Genomic DNA, 14,663 nt, shown 5'->3' with positions numbered 1-14,663 from the left:
GTCACAGCTAATTTGAGAGAAGGGCTGGGTGTAGAAACTTGGTAGGGGTGTCTAAAGAAAGGTATTGGTCTGTAGGTGCGCCCTCAAAAGAGAAACGAGGTAAATTTCCTTGGGGCTCTGTCCCAGAGGCCAAGTTCACTCAGCAATTTTGTTTACATTATGACCATATGGATAATTTTACACTACTTTTAATGAACCAGCTGTTAATATTAAAATTATATTCAAAGGTCTACTGAAACTGTCAAAATTAAATGTTTACATTATTATTTATGATTTTAAATTGATTCTCCACTGCATGGCAAGTTTTATATAGTTTCAACAAAGTGATGAATTTATGATACGTTTTAAATGTTTTGTTCAAAAATCTATGTTTTATTGCTCTTAGAAAATTTTAAATTATGAAATAAGTGTGACATATCATTTTCAAAGGAACATATAATTATTCCTTATCGGGTTAGCTTATATAATATTGTAAGGTTGGCACTTGCCTTTTTTCCTACTTTCAATCACCATTTATTTTTTAATTCAAGAAAGAACACCAGGCATTTATTTATTGGTATAAAAAAAAAATTTCGATAATCGGGTTGAAAATTGTGTCATAGATGAGTAACTTACGTTGAGGATGAGAGCTGTGTTCAAGTTTTGGAATAGACTAACTACGGAGTATGTTTCATCTATGGTTTTGGTGAAGTAGGTGAACTAATGTCAATTCAGGTATTTAAAAAAAATGTGTAGGCCTACAGGGTTTTTACTTTGCTGTTCACATGTAGCTAGGTCGAACAACGCATCTAAACCTCACTACATACAAAACATTCAGAAACACAACAGTGTCATCACATCTCATCGCATTTGCATAATTTGTTACCAAGGCTGGACTAGGTTATGAATTTGGTTCCGCAAATGTTCAAGATTTGTGATCAAATTTCCTACAATTATGGTTCATTCCATCCACGAAAAGCATGCACAGCTTTATGTGGTCGATATGGCCAGGCAAAACTACCCCATAAGTTAATGAATTGTCAAGTAAGAACAGGATTATTAAATACATGGGTCGATGTGGCAAGAGAAGGAATTAAAATTGCTTAGATCGAAGTTATCTTATTACTGTTATCTGGAGAATCAGATATTTTTATCAAATACAAAAACGTATTTAAATGCTGATAAAATTCTGTATTTTTTTGACCAAAGATGAAGATTTACTTATAAATCTGGATACAATCTGAATGATTTTTCTAAAGCAGGTGGAATTAGTTGTTAGTAATAAATATTGACTCTTTCCGTAACATGATAGACTAATTATAATATGAACTCATTCTCCCATATAGTGAAAGTGGCTTTGACATGAAACAAACTCATGAACAAACAATTATAAAGACTCCTAAAAAACCTTTTGGGCAACCTAAAGCCGATAAAAAGGTAGGAAATATATTGTGTTAAACGAATTCAACAATCACGTTTTTTAGGGAACACAATCGTCATACTTATTTTTATGCTTATCCTCCTTTCATTTAACTAAGATTTTAATGACTTCACTCTATCTATCGCAGTTAGCTGAATTTACATAAAACCTCAAGATTAACCGTCGATCTCGACGGGGTTCCACTAGTGCAAATTAAATGAATCTTTGAACAGCTTTAATTTTTGACTCGATTGTCCATTTGAGGTCCAGTTCGTGGCATTGTTTTTAGTTCAGCAAGACCTTTAATTTGATGTACATTCCAACCTATGCTTACATTTAAGGATCTTGGCTTACTCTTGGACCATTGGACTATTGGAGCCGGAGAGTAAATAATCCCATGAATAACAGATATTTAGGTCTAACAAAGATGTGCGGAGTTAAAACATTCTAACTTATACTGTTAAACAAATAGGGGTGGAGGGAAGTTTCTATAAAAATGGCTTTAAAAAATAAAATTTACAAATCCGACTATTTTACGACTTTTGGCTTGAGGTTGAACAAAATAAAAAGCTTATTTACCTCTTAGCTGTCTGCAGTACGCACTGTAGTTTACAAAGCAAGGTAATATTTGTAATGGAAAAGATATGAGAATAAGACTCATCACTCGAGCGGCTTCACTGTAGCGGTCTTTGTGTGACATAATCAGGAGTAGCGAATGTAACTGGCAAAGGTGAATAAACTTTACATCAGGCAAGAAAAGTGAAAGAAACTTGCTATAATAGTTACTTGTGTACACCAGTAATATCTGATTCTCCCACAAGTAGGCCTAATATATGATAATCTACAAGTTTTAGTTTCTGTGAAAACATTTTAAAATTTTCTTATTGTTAAAAATGCGAGATTTACACTGAATTAAAAAATTAAAAACTGTTCTTGATCTGGACCCTAAAACGTCCACTTTCATAAACTGGCCTATCTGTGAACTTTGGAGATCACGGCTCACATAGTAGAATTTCCTAAGAATATGTCGATTTAATTTATTGTTTAGTTATTCATAATGTCATACTGAGAAACTTGGTGAACCATTATTTTCTAAAAATCTCAGTTCTTAAATAGTACGATGCAATAAGCCATAAAACATCATAACCTCAACATCCCAACTAAAAGCTAACATTTGAGAACAAACTGATTAATATAGTCCGCTTATTGTATAAGTTACAAAAATTCAACCGTCGGGTTTGTGGTTTGGGGGGTTAAAAGGCTAAAAAATTGATGGTTTTTTTTGTGACTTATTTAAAAACTATCCAGTTTACCCAAAATACGTTGTTAACACTAATAGTTAATATAAATTCCAAAGAAGAACGGTCCTCTTCATAAACTTGCTAAACTGAACTGTAACAGAGTTGAAAAAGATTCAAATTTACATAAAATGATTGAATAATGGAATACAATGATTGACATTTCCATGTAACATGAGTTTTTAGAAGACAGTTGGATTATGTTTCTAATTTATTGACTCAATGTAGATTACGATATAACTATTTTGGAACAGAGACATTTATTTTATCTTGACAATTTCAAATAAAATATTTGTTGAAAAGTCATATCTATTTATATTCTAGTTTTAAGATTATCGTAACAAATAGCCACTTGTGAGTAAGTGGTCACTCATCTTGTCACTTGAATGTCCAGCGGAAGTACTTCACAACCGGAAATAAAGCTCCGATGCAGGACCGGTGTCAGCTGACTGCAATGTCTCACCTCGGTTGACGATAAGTTGTATGGTAAACTACCAATACCTTGAAATGGTTGTCCAGATGTTGGTAGGATAAACTTATCCACATACCCTAAGCCACTTTGTCAGGCGACTGTAGAACAAATTATTTAAGAACTACAGGTCATTGTTGACTAGCCAACTTTATTTTATTCTGACATGATGTACATAAAATGAACACGAACCTTTAATAAAGCTTAAGATTTTATAATGACCTGATGAGAGTTTATGGCAAATTGGTTTATACCTACCAATTTAGGATTATTTACTTCTCCTGCAAAAACCTAAAAGAATTATTCACAAATAAGTTAATGTGCCATTTGTTGAATTGCGTGATATTTATAAAATATAAATATCACGAATAAAGACAGTATTACTCTGTCAAAAGTCAACACGAAGCATTAAATATTAACATACTGACAAAGTGATTACGCAACTCTGCAGTTGAGTTTATGACGGAGCCCCGACCGTGGTGCTTTGAGAATACAAAATGTGCTGTAATTTAATATGATACGTGTGTCTTGAGTGGTGCTTTCTCTAAACTTTGCTTGGGAAAACAAACTGAGCTAAGTCGTCCATAAATACAACATAGTAGGTGCAAAGTGACCGTTTTGTAGGCCTATTTGAAAAATAGGTATTGAATGTAGGCCTATTTATGGGTTTAATTGGTTAAGTAGTTGGACGGAAAATATTATTACAGTACTGTAATTCTTTTCGAATGTTTTAAAAGGGTTTGCATATTCTGAAAAGGAAGGAACTGCTTTCATCCTGCTTACATTCACATACACAGTTATAACCAGTAAAATGAGTAATTTAAACTCCTTAATGATGGATTTACTTGTTCTATCAGTAATTGTAAATGCGTCTAACAAAGTTTTGACATCTGAAAGAGCAGAACAGTACAGTATAATCTGATCAGTGGTACCAACTAAACTACATAATCTCTCATAGTGATTGATCAGTGGTTGTATGTTTGTCAATATATAGCACAATGAAATTAGCCGAAAATTGGACAAAGAACCTGGTTTAATGAAGGTCATCAAGTTACATTACTATGTTAAAGTGAATTTAGATGGTTTAGCTGCATTAAATCCGGCTAACGCTTAAACTCGTCCTAATTATTATACTTCAAAATTACTTTAATTATTAGCTAATTATATTTATTTATTATGACTATTCCCTGCCTTACTTTTACTATTTAAAATTATATTACCTCTTATTCAATTTAAGTAATAAAAGTAATGTTTTGTATTGTCTACGTAGGCTATATTAATTTTAGTGAGAAATTACTCTTTTCAGGGAGAGTGGTCTAAACCCTAAAAATCCTGCAAAACTATTGACTATGAAATTCGATTATGAAATGCACGCTGTGACCATTGGATTTATTATAAATTTATCAATATAGCTTTAAATTGACGTGCTATAACAACATATTAATCTTGACAAAGCTGCAATGTATATCTCAACAATACTGAAGCACACACACGATAAAACATCTTTAAACTGTCTGTGATTAATTGCTTGTGCTTTGTCATCGTGAAGTCGCTTTGTTGCTTACGATAAACCCGAGCAGTGCCAAGACAAATGTCACAAACTCCATCATGCCTTTGTACCTTGCCTTTAGCAGCGAATGAATAACCTTATACAGTTGATTGTCCTTTTTAAAATTTAAAAGCCCAATTCATTGATAGTGTATATAATGTATAGTATATAGTCGATGTTTTAGCTCCTTATTTTCATACATTGGGCTATCCTTTGGCAATTTTTTATTCACATCTCTAATTATAATATTCATTATACACACCATCGGACGTAGTTTTCAATATGTTATGGCTTAGTGTTCTTTATTTTCCATTTTTATAAATTGTATCATACGTATACAGGGTGAGTTTCTACTGACCGTGTTAACTTTGCCAGTAGGTTCTACTAACTAAAAGGAACAAACAAGTTCCTATAAACCCATGTCCGATTTTCAACCGTTTGGCTGTAATAGGGGATTTTGTGTTTTTCTTATTTTATTAGACGTTGCTCCACAATTTATGTAATAAAAACTTAACCAATTACTTTAGAGAGTTATAGTTAAAATCATTGGAAAGAATATAAAATTTGCTATAAATCAAAGGCTTCATTCAACAATTATACCATTACATAATCCACGTTATATCCAAAATAAAGTAAAAATGCCATTAAATTAATTAATTACGATAATTTTCATGAGCCCATTTTGATACATAAACCTTCATCTATGCAATGTTGAAATGCATAAAAAACTTGGCCATTTAATAATCTTTAAATGATATTCTATTCAATACTATTATTGATATTAAATCAGTGAGAAATTACTAATAAACTACAATAAAACAAGGTTTACAAATTTTTTTTACACAGTTTTTACTGTTAATAATAATTAATTCATCATGTTGGCATACTCTTGATTGGTAAAAGGCTCCATAGTTTAATAAATGTTGAAAAACTCTTAATTGACTTGGAAATATAAAGTTAAAACAGCAAATTACTCAACAAAGGTATGTTCAAGCAGCTGAGTTATCTAGCTATAGATGACAAATCAATAAAAGCTGACTTAATCAAGCACAAGGTAAAACTAATTATACAGCATTTAAGAATCAAACTCACTACATCTTTGAAAATGTGAAAAACCTTGAGTTTATACATTTTATTAATTCAGATAATTTTAATAAATTTTTAAAAGTTAAAATAATGTACAAATTTTATCAGATTGTTTAATAAAATACAACATCGAGTATACAGTAATTATTATTAACAGTAAAACTGTGCAAAATAAAATCTGTAAACCGTGTTTTATTGTAGTTTATTAGTAATTTCTCACTGGTTTATATCAATAATAGTATTGAATAGCATATCATTTGAAAGATTATTAAATGACCAAGGTTTTTATGCATTTCAACATTGCATAGATGAAGGTTTATGTTTTAAAGTGGGCTCATGAAAATTATCGTATTTAATAAATTTAATGCAATTTTTACTTTATTTTGGATATAACGTGGACTATGTAATGGTATAATTGTTGAATTAAACCTTTGATTTATAGCAAATTTAATATTCTTTCCAATGATTTTAACTATAACTCTCTAAAGTAATTGGTTAAGCTTGTATTACATAAATTGTGGAGCAAAGTCTAATAAAATAAGAACAAGACAAAATCCCCTATTACAGCCAAACGGTTGAATATCGGGCATGGGTTTACAGGAACCTTTTTGTTCCTTTTAGTGAGTAGAACCTACTGGCGAAGTTTGTCAGCGCGGTCAGTAGAAACTCACCCTGTATTTTAGATTTGAAGAATCGAATTACACCAAAATTGATTTCTTATATATTTTAGTGTTTTTATAAACGACCAGTGAAACAACAAAAAAATTAAAACCTCGTTGATACAATTTATACCCAATGTTTAATTTATTTTATTATATTTTTTTGAGATTTTCAGAAATGTTATTACTCATATTAGATTTGGTACTACAATAGTGAAACTTGTTGAGGGATAACTATTTCCACACAACTTATTTATTTATCAGCACGTGTAAAGTCGGAGGTTAAAATAATATTTATCTATATATTTATACATTATTTTATAAATATACTTAATTCACATGAAAAACCTTCATTATGTAGCGTCAACCAGTGCAATATTTGGCCGAATTAATAGACTTTTGAACTTAATTAAGTCACGTGGACCAAACTAAATAAATAGATATTTACTCAAATTACACGAAAGGGAATTATCGTCCTAGATCATAACAACAGAAAATACATTGAAAACCTTGCACCTAAACATTTGTTCGGCCTTGTGATTGCTGAATCAGTGATTCTCCGTCTCTGCGCTGCTGAATGCTGGGACTGATGCTGATGACTTGTGTTTCATCATCATGAAGGTTGCTTTGTTATCTGACTATGATAAAACCAACTCTCGGAGTTGTGAATCTACATGATTGATGCATTCACTTTACGTTTTTCTGCTCTTATGACAGTCTATTGGTGTATTTATGTTAGAAAGGACAAGGATGAATTCTGAGACCTACAAAAAATGTATTCTAAGTAGACCATGACAAAAAGATATAAACATCCATTAAGTAAAGCTCAATAGAAACTCGATTTATATTTAAAACTCTAAGATTTTTCAGTGATTCAGCCACTTTTATTTTAGACGGATTCATGTTCGTTGGCCACTTTGCTAAACATAAGAATAATTTACGGCTATTTTGTTGCACATGTACTTCGATCAGATGCAAATCTCTTATTATGCATGTCTTAATATCTACCTGTGTGTGTGGCCTCTTAATGTGTGTGATAAGGAGGCCGCGAATACCGTTATCAGATTATACGAATATGCATTGCAAATATTGTCCTGTGCTTACTTAGCGCAATGGTGTTCCTAAAATAAGGAGTCCCCCAATCTAATTGTCTGATTTATATGACATAAAGTACTTTTCTACTATTCTTTCGCAACATTTACTATGATTTACAGTGTTGAAGTAGTATTAAATCATTGTTTTCCCGTAAATTTTATCGGTGCATAATTAATTCGTATTATTGAGCAATTATATATATTTTAAAATTTTAACAAAAAGTTTAAGTGTGATGAAATGAAATTAACAAAGAAAGCAGCATACTCCTCTACTTTCGTCAGCTCTGTAATGCATAGAGTGTTTTAAATTGCAGTTTAAATGATTTATTCAGAAGCGTCCACTTAAGCGGGGGACTCAGGTGGTCGCCCTGAACATCATGCGAGAGTGGACATATGTTTGTTTGTCAGCAGTAACTTTATACTCTTGCCAAATACACTGGCTTAAAATCATTTCACTTTATTCGTTATTGTTTGCTGTTTTCTCAGTTGTGGTTAGAAAATTAATAGCGAATTTCTCATAAAGGATATAAGCTATGGCCGTAGGTCTCATGGTAAGAACTGGACTCGAGACCAATTTACCTTTTCGTTTTTAGGTCCCCAGAGGCCAAATACACCCTTTTAAGGTATTCCCATGTTAATTTTATGGATAATGAGTTAACTGTTGTTGTTTGCTTTTTTTCTTGTATACTTTGATCAAATTTGGCAAATTTATCCATTTTATTCTAAGCTATTATTATTATTTTTTATAAACACTTTGATACCCTGCCTTAGTGTGCAAGTTTCCTGCGGTGGGGGTATTAATTTTTACTTCTTCGTTGCCGTTAATTAGTAAATTTGAATAATTGAAATTGTTCTTCCCAGTAGGCGCACGAATATCTTCTTAGACTTCTTGATGCTATTTTTAAATTTAAAGTCTCATACGTTATTAACCTTGTTCATTTGGAACTAGTAATAGCGTCATGCTACGTATAATATTGGTTATAATTTTCAAGCTTAGTTAGCATAGGGCGAAAGCTTCAGTGATGTTTCGTTATTGGAAATTTAAAGTTAATTATTTTTATATTTAAGATAATTACTTTGATGAGCTTCAATTAACAGCTCAACTAAAAAAGAATTAACAAATGAAATCTTTGACCCTTTTAATTTTCCTAGGAGAAAAGCTTTCCAAGTCGACTCAAAAACCACCATATCTTCCTCGGGCAAGTTGATTAGACTAAGTACTTCCGTACAATTTAAATATGATATTGAGATATGTTTCTTACTCAGGAACAATGCCATAAAATATTGGTAGAGAGTTCCAGGAGACTCTGTATGTAGACACTTCAGTTCAGTGTTAATGTACCTTTTTTTTTATAAAACGTGTACAGCAAAGTTAGTTTTTTCAAAATATACCTGTTAGTTAAAAACAACGTATGTATATGCTACAAAGAATCTGTTTTTTTTCTCTCTTTATTGTTAACTACATAAAGCTAAGTATGAAAACAATTAAATCAAGTTTCAAGTTACTTTAGTATTTTCACGGTGGACTACTAAGGTATGTACTATTAACAGAGAACATATCTGTGATTGCCGTTACTGGTGTCACTTCACTATTATAGCTTTATTTCCGGTAGCTGGAGTACTTCCGGAACTCCGAGTCGTGACTTGAGAATGAATCAATCTCTATCAATCTCTCTAGACTGTAGTTACATCTGCAGTTACGCCCAAAATAATGTTATAGGCCTACTATTAACCGGTCGCGGTACGGAGGTAGACTCTCCGCGACTGGTTAAACAGTAGGCCTACTTTAAATGTTAAATGTGTTTCGTGCGTTATGTTTGTGTATTTATTTAAATGTTTCTCGACGACTCTATCATGAAACATTCTTGATAGGAAATCACCAGACGATGCCTGAATAGGCGAAACATGTCGTGAGTTTTACTTACTACAACATTTGAACTGTCGACATAAAGGTATGTTCCTTATATTTGTAAAATTGTACGGTTGTTACTTAAGTGTACTGTTTACACCAAACACATTTAAATATATGCATCGTGTGAAGAAACATCTTTTCAATCGATGAACTCAGAAAAAATTTCTCTTTTGCAAAAGTGTTTTTGTTGGGGAATCTAAAAACAATAATCTAAAAAAGATTGGTATTTTCAATAAACGGACCGAGTAATATTGAAACGCTCCATGCATAGATGTAAGGACTCAGACGAATAATTAGCTGCGGCTTACACTGTCCTAAACAAACAACACTACCGCAAAAAACATCCAATTTCATGTTTTATCTTGAAGAGAAACTTATATAGTTACACTCGTAGATTGATATTTAACTTTTGCTATCTTTCGAAGAATATTGTAACAATAACATTGTTATTATTAAACCTTGGATGCATTCAAATTATGCTTACTTGATTTCAAAGTATTCTTTACACGCAAGTTTTACCATTTTGAGAGTAACTTTAACTTTTAATTAATTTTACTGTAGTATATTGATTGGTAATATAATTGTAAGTAAATGTTTCCGTGAGTTGATGTTAGTATAACAATCATATCACGATATTTTATAATAAGTATTTTTTTTCTGAAATTAGAAAAACAGAGGCAACTTGATAATGTCTCTTAGTTCAGTTATCAATACAGATATTTTCAATTTCATCTTGATATTGTCCATTCAAAGGCTATAAAGATGTTTCCCAGTACACATTACACGGTGTACTCTAAACTTGTCAAGTGTATGCCACTTCACTGTCAGTGCCAATCGACTCTCGGTTGTAAAATGCAATAAAACCTACGTCTGTCCTTGTCGCTGAGATCTATCTGCAACTACTGTATTGACTTGCTCTAAAGATGTTATTTTAAGATAACAGTATTTACATTAGTTGATTTGTCACATTCATGTTGAATTAAAATACTCAGCTAATACACACCAGCGAGCACAGAATATAAATATATATAATATATATTTTTATTATACACAATATATTTCTATTCTGTGCTCTCTGGTACACACGGGGGAAACCTGTGACATGGCACAAATTCGTATGGTTCATTATTACCATAGTTACTCCATATAAATTGGATGATTGCCAGAGATTAAAATTACCAAGCTTTTAAAGTCATAGTCATTTGGCATAATTCCGAATAAATCACTTAAAAGCAAACAATGACCAATCTATATGACTGGTAATCATGTTGTATTATGTTAATTGTTATCTTTATGTATAAACTTCGTTGCGGAGTAGTTGCATGGCTGCATGGAAAACATATACGGGCTTTGAATTAAAGTAAAGAACTCTAAGAAAAAATCTACATACGTTAATGAAATAGTAACTTGTACTTAAACATTTCTTACAGTATAAGTAGATTCATAGTTTAGGACTTGGATGGATTTTAAAGTAAACACCGTACACTAACAACTGTTAACGTTTTCCATCTGATGTATCGCTGATCACAAACATTATCACAAAATAAGCACGACTTAACATATTGAAAAAAATGACTTCATAATAAAAGTATAAAAAAACAATGCATAACTTGTATGAGCGAAGATATATCATACATTACTAAAGTAGTAAACAGTTAAAATAGGCTCTTTGGGTTTTTAGATATGATTTACAGTTATTAATTCTTTCATTTAACAAATTAAATGAAAGGTATAGTATATTAACAGTATTAAAAACTATATTAAAAACTGTATTAAAAACTGTATATATTACAGTATATTAAATTAAAGTAGTAAGGCCAATAAACTTATAGATTATCTGATCATAACTGCAACTGCAACTTTCATAGTATTTAAATATCAATCTCTAACAATAAGCAAACACCATTGCTCAAAAAAATTTTATCATTTCAGCATAATTGTAAATAAAGGACGTTTCAATTATGTTTTGTAACAAAACGACATAGATTAAAATAATAAAATCTCTTCCCTAGGATACAGAGGTAGGTATTTTAACAAAGTTGGGTAACAAGAAACTAATACCTGGATTTGTACAGATGCGTCTCACAATCAGACAAGGATTTAGGGTATTGGAACTGATTCTGTGGATTCCAACACTTCTAAATACGCAAACGATACTTTATTAAATCAATCTTGGTACTGTAAAAATAAAAAAAAAATATTTGATTGATCATCTAGAATATAGAAACTATAAATCACAAAACTTATAACGCAATCCTAGAATAATATAAACCTATAATTCAGCGGAGCTCTATACTACACTCCTGCTATTGTTTTACAAAATACTCCTCCTGATCGGCTGAAGCGATATGCACGTAATTTAGCACAGTCATAGTGACCATCCGTGGGAAGTATTCATCTGAAATGAAACACATCGGACCAAAGGGATCTTCTCTACGTGAATTTACATTTTTTGACATGGATCTTATGAGTTTATTGGTCGCCATGACATTTCTTGCAAGATAAATAAAAAGGCAAACAAAAGAGCCGTAGCATAAATTCTACATTTTTGGTATTTTTTGCGTTAAACCGATTAAAAACTTGTTGACACACGTACCAAAATTACTATTTAACAAACCCCCTAGGCTTAAACTCAGTTTTAAATTGCAACGTTTGAAGTTTTTGAAAACACGTGTTAAAAGTGTAGTCAAGAAGGTTTTTTCTATTTCTGATTTTGTCAAGATTATTTATTTTACACTAAACACACACTTTGCAACTGCATTAAATTAATCTAGTCATCATCCATTAATATAGGTTCTGTGTCTGGGGCTGTAAATTCATCAATGTTCATATTGAACAACATAAAATGCGTTGGTGTTACATAAGTGTTCTGATAATTAAACCCGAATATCTAAAGACTAGTGTAAATTGAGCCCTTATTATAGAAGTAAAAATGTAATCAAACAGTTTAGGTTTGTTAGAAATAGCATAAGGCAAAACAAATATTGAAAAACTCATTTATCCTAAATTTTCATTATGAATTTCTCTAACATTTAAATTAATTGAGATTTAATCGCAGCTGGTCCTTCTTTTATTTTGATTTTAACCCAATGTTATTTAAATGGGCCAAAATCGTACTTTGAGGGCTTGCCAAGGGTTTATGGGTCAACGCACCGACTTGAGACCCTCAAAAGGCACATCTACACGTTCGCTGCTGACCGCTAGATGCCGGGACGGCGCCAGGAGCTGAACTATACGCTTGTTGCTGCATAAACATTGCTGCCGACACACTGAATTACAGTAAAAACAACAGTAGTTATACTGGATGGCAATGTTCTGCAATAAAACTGGCTTTGGGCATAGTACCAAGCGATTCTGATAGATAGTAGCATTACCCAGGTTGCAGTCGGTAAAGTAGTGTCGCTATCTAGCAGAAAATAAGTGGGGACAAAGCCCTGTTTTAAACGACCCTGGTGGGGATTTTGGGAAACTATATTTTTTATTGTCAGAAAAGTACGTCCCCACGAGCTGCAAAGAAATATAGGACGCTCGTGACGAGCTGGCTGATCCATGGAAACGTTAAACAACAATGACACAGCGTTGTATATGTACAACGCTAGCTCCTGGCGCCGGGTAGACACGTTGTAAAAATACAACGCCAGCAGCGAACGTGTTAATGGCTTTCAAACAACATAAAAAAATTAAAATTGAGCCAGTGGTTTGGGCTGTAGGTCCGCCAACATTCAAGGAGAAGGAGAAGGAGGAGAAGGAGTACATGGGAAATTTGAGAATTTTCAAACTAGTTTTTCTTGGCTCAAACACAACCGTTTTTTAAATTCTTTTTTTTATTTTGTTGAGAATGAGTGCCCCTAATCCAGTAGATGAATAATTATTTTAATAGTTTTTGTTTCTTCATTGTTTACTATAATGGGCATTGTAATACATTTAACTTGATTACAAATTCAACTGAATACAGCTGTTCAAATTATGTTAACTTTAAAAAATAGTACGAACAAATAATTTAGTATCGTAAAATTATTTACAATTATTGTAAAATCTACCCTTAAATAAGAGTGAAACATTGAGTTGACGACAGCGCACTCAAACATTACCACCGCGAAACAATCATCGACACTTACAGACAGAGAAACATAGTTCGGATTAGAGAATAGGATTATACCATTGACTATTGGATACATTAATAGTCAAAGATTATACTTAGAGTTTGATAATATTTATTTGAGGTGAACAAGTTTCAAATGGAATGTTTTAGGTCCAAATACATAAGAATTGACTAAAGTATAGGATGCTGGAGTCGTCGCAGCTTTTACAGATCCAATATCAAAGTTAATCTGGTTGTAATCATCGTAAACCGTTTTTAATAACAATAAGTACTGTAATGAATCAATTGTTTGAATTAAGCCTTTTTTTCAAAATCCCTTTATTGCTTTATTAAGAGTTCTGAAATTGGGTCTGTTAACGTATTTAGTTTATGTGAAACAAACAATAATTGGTATTTATCTCCAGAAAAAAAGTTTAAACAGTTCATGTATAACTAATATTACTTAAGTAGAACGATATTAGTTCGAGGCTAAAAACTTGCTTACTTTTTTACATTTTAAAAATTGATGTAAATATTTAAGCGTAATTTTTTCGTGCTTGCTAGTTTTTAGTACTCTTGGTTTTTCTTCCAGATCAGGTAACCTTTCATTATCAACACAATTATTTAACTTAGAAAAAATATAAATTAACTTTTAATTACCTCTATGCCTCTAATATCAATACACAGACCAAACTACCGGTAAACAAACTTTTCGATAATCTTTTTAGCATTTACAAATATGCTGTCCCTAAATAGTTGTATTATTAAAGATAACGAAACAAAAGGCTAGTAGAATAATAAAAATGTATTAACATTTTGCATTTTACAATTTGTAATTGTTTATTAGTATTTTCGTGTTGTTAAACAAATTTTTAGTTTTACAAAATTCAACACTTTATTAGTTTATAACTGGTTATGGGTAAACCCTTAAAACCCTATATCTGGCCCTGGGTATAATATAAGCACTTGGTCTAAATATCAAACGTTAGTACTGTAATTTTGTTTAATATATCAAAAGTAACATCTCATATTGCAGAATTTATATCCTTATCATTAACTCCTTTGAACAAGGTTTTGTGTAAACAATGTTATTGTTTAGTGAATTATTTATTTTTA

Source organism: Macrosteles quadrilineatus, unplaced genomic scaffold (assembly GCF_028750875.1).
Source record: "Macrosteles quadrilineatus isolate MER2022 unplaced genomic scaffold, UCM_ALF_1.0 Scaffold_36__1_contigs__length_1205136, whole genome shotgun sequence".
Classification (NCBI taxonomy): Eukaryota; Metazoa; Arthropoda; class Insecta; order Hemiptera; family Cicadellidae; genus Macrosteles; species Macrosteles quadrilineatus.
This window is presented reverse-complemented; position numbering follows the sequence as displayed.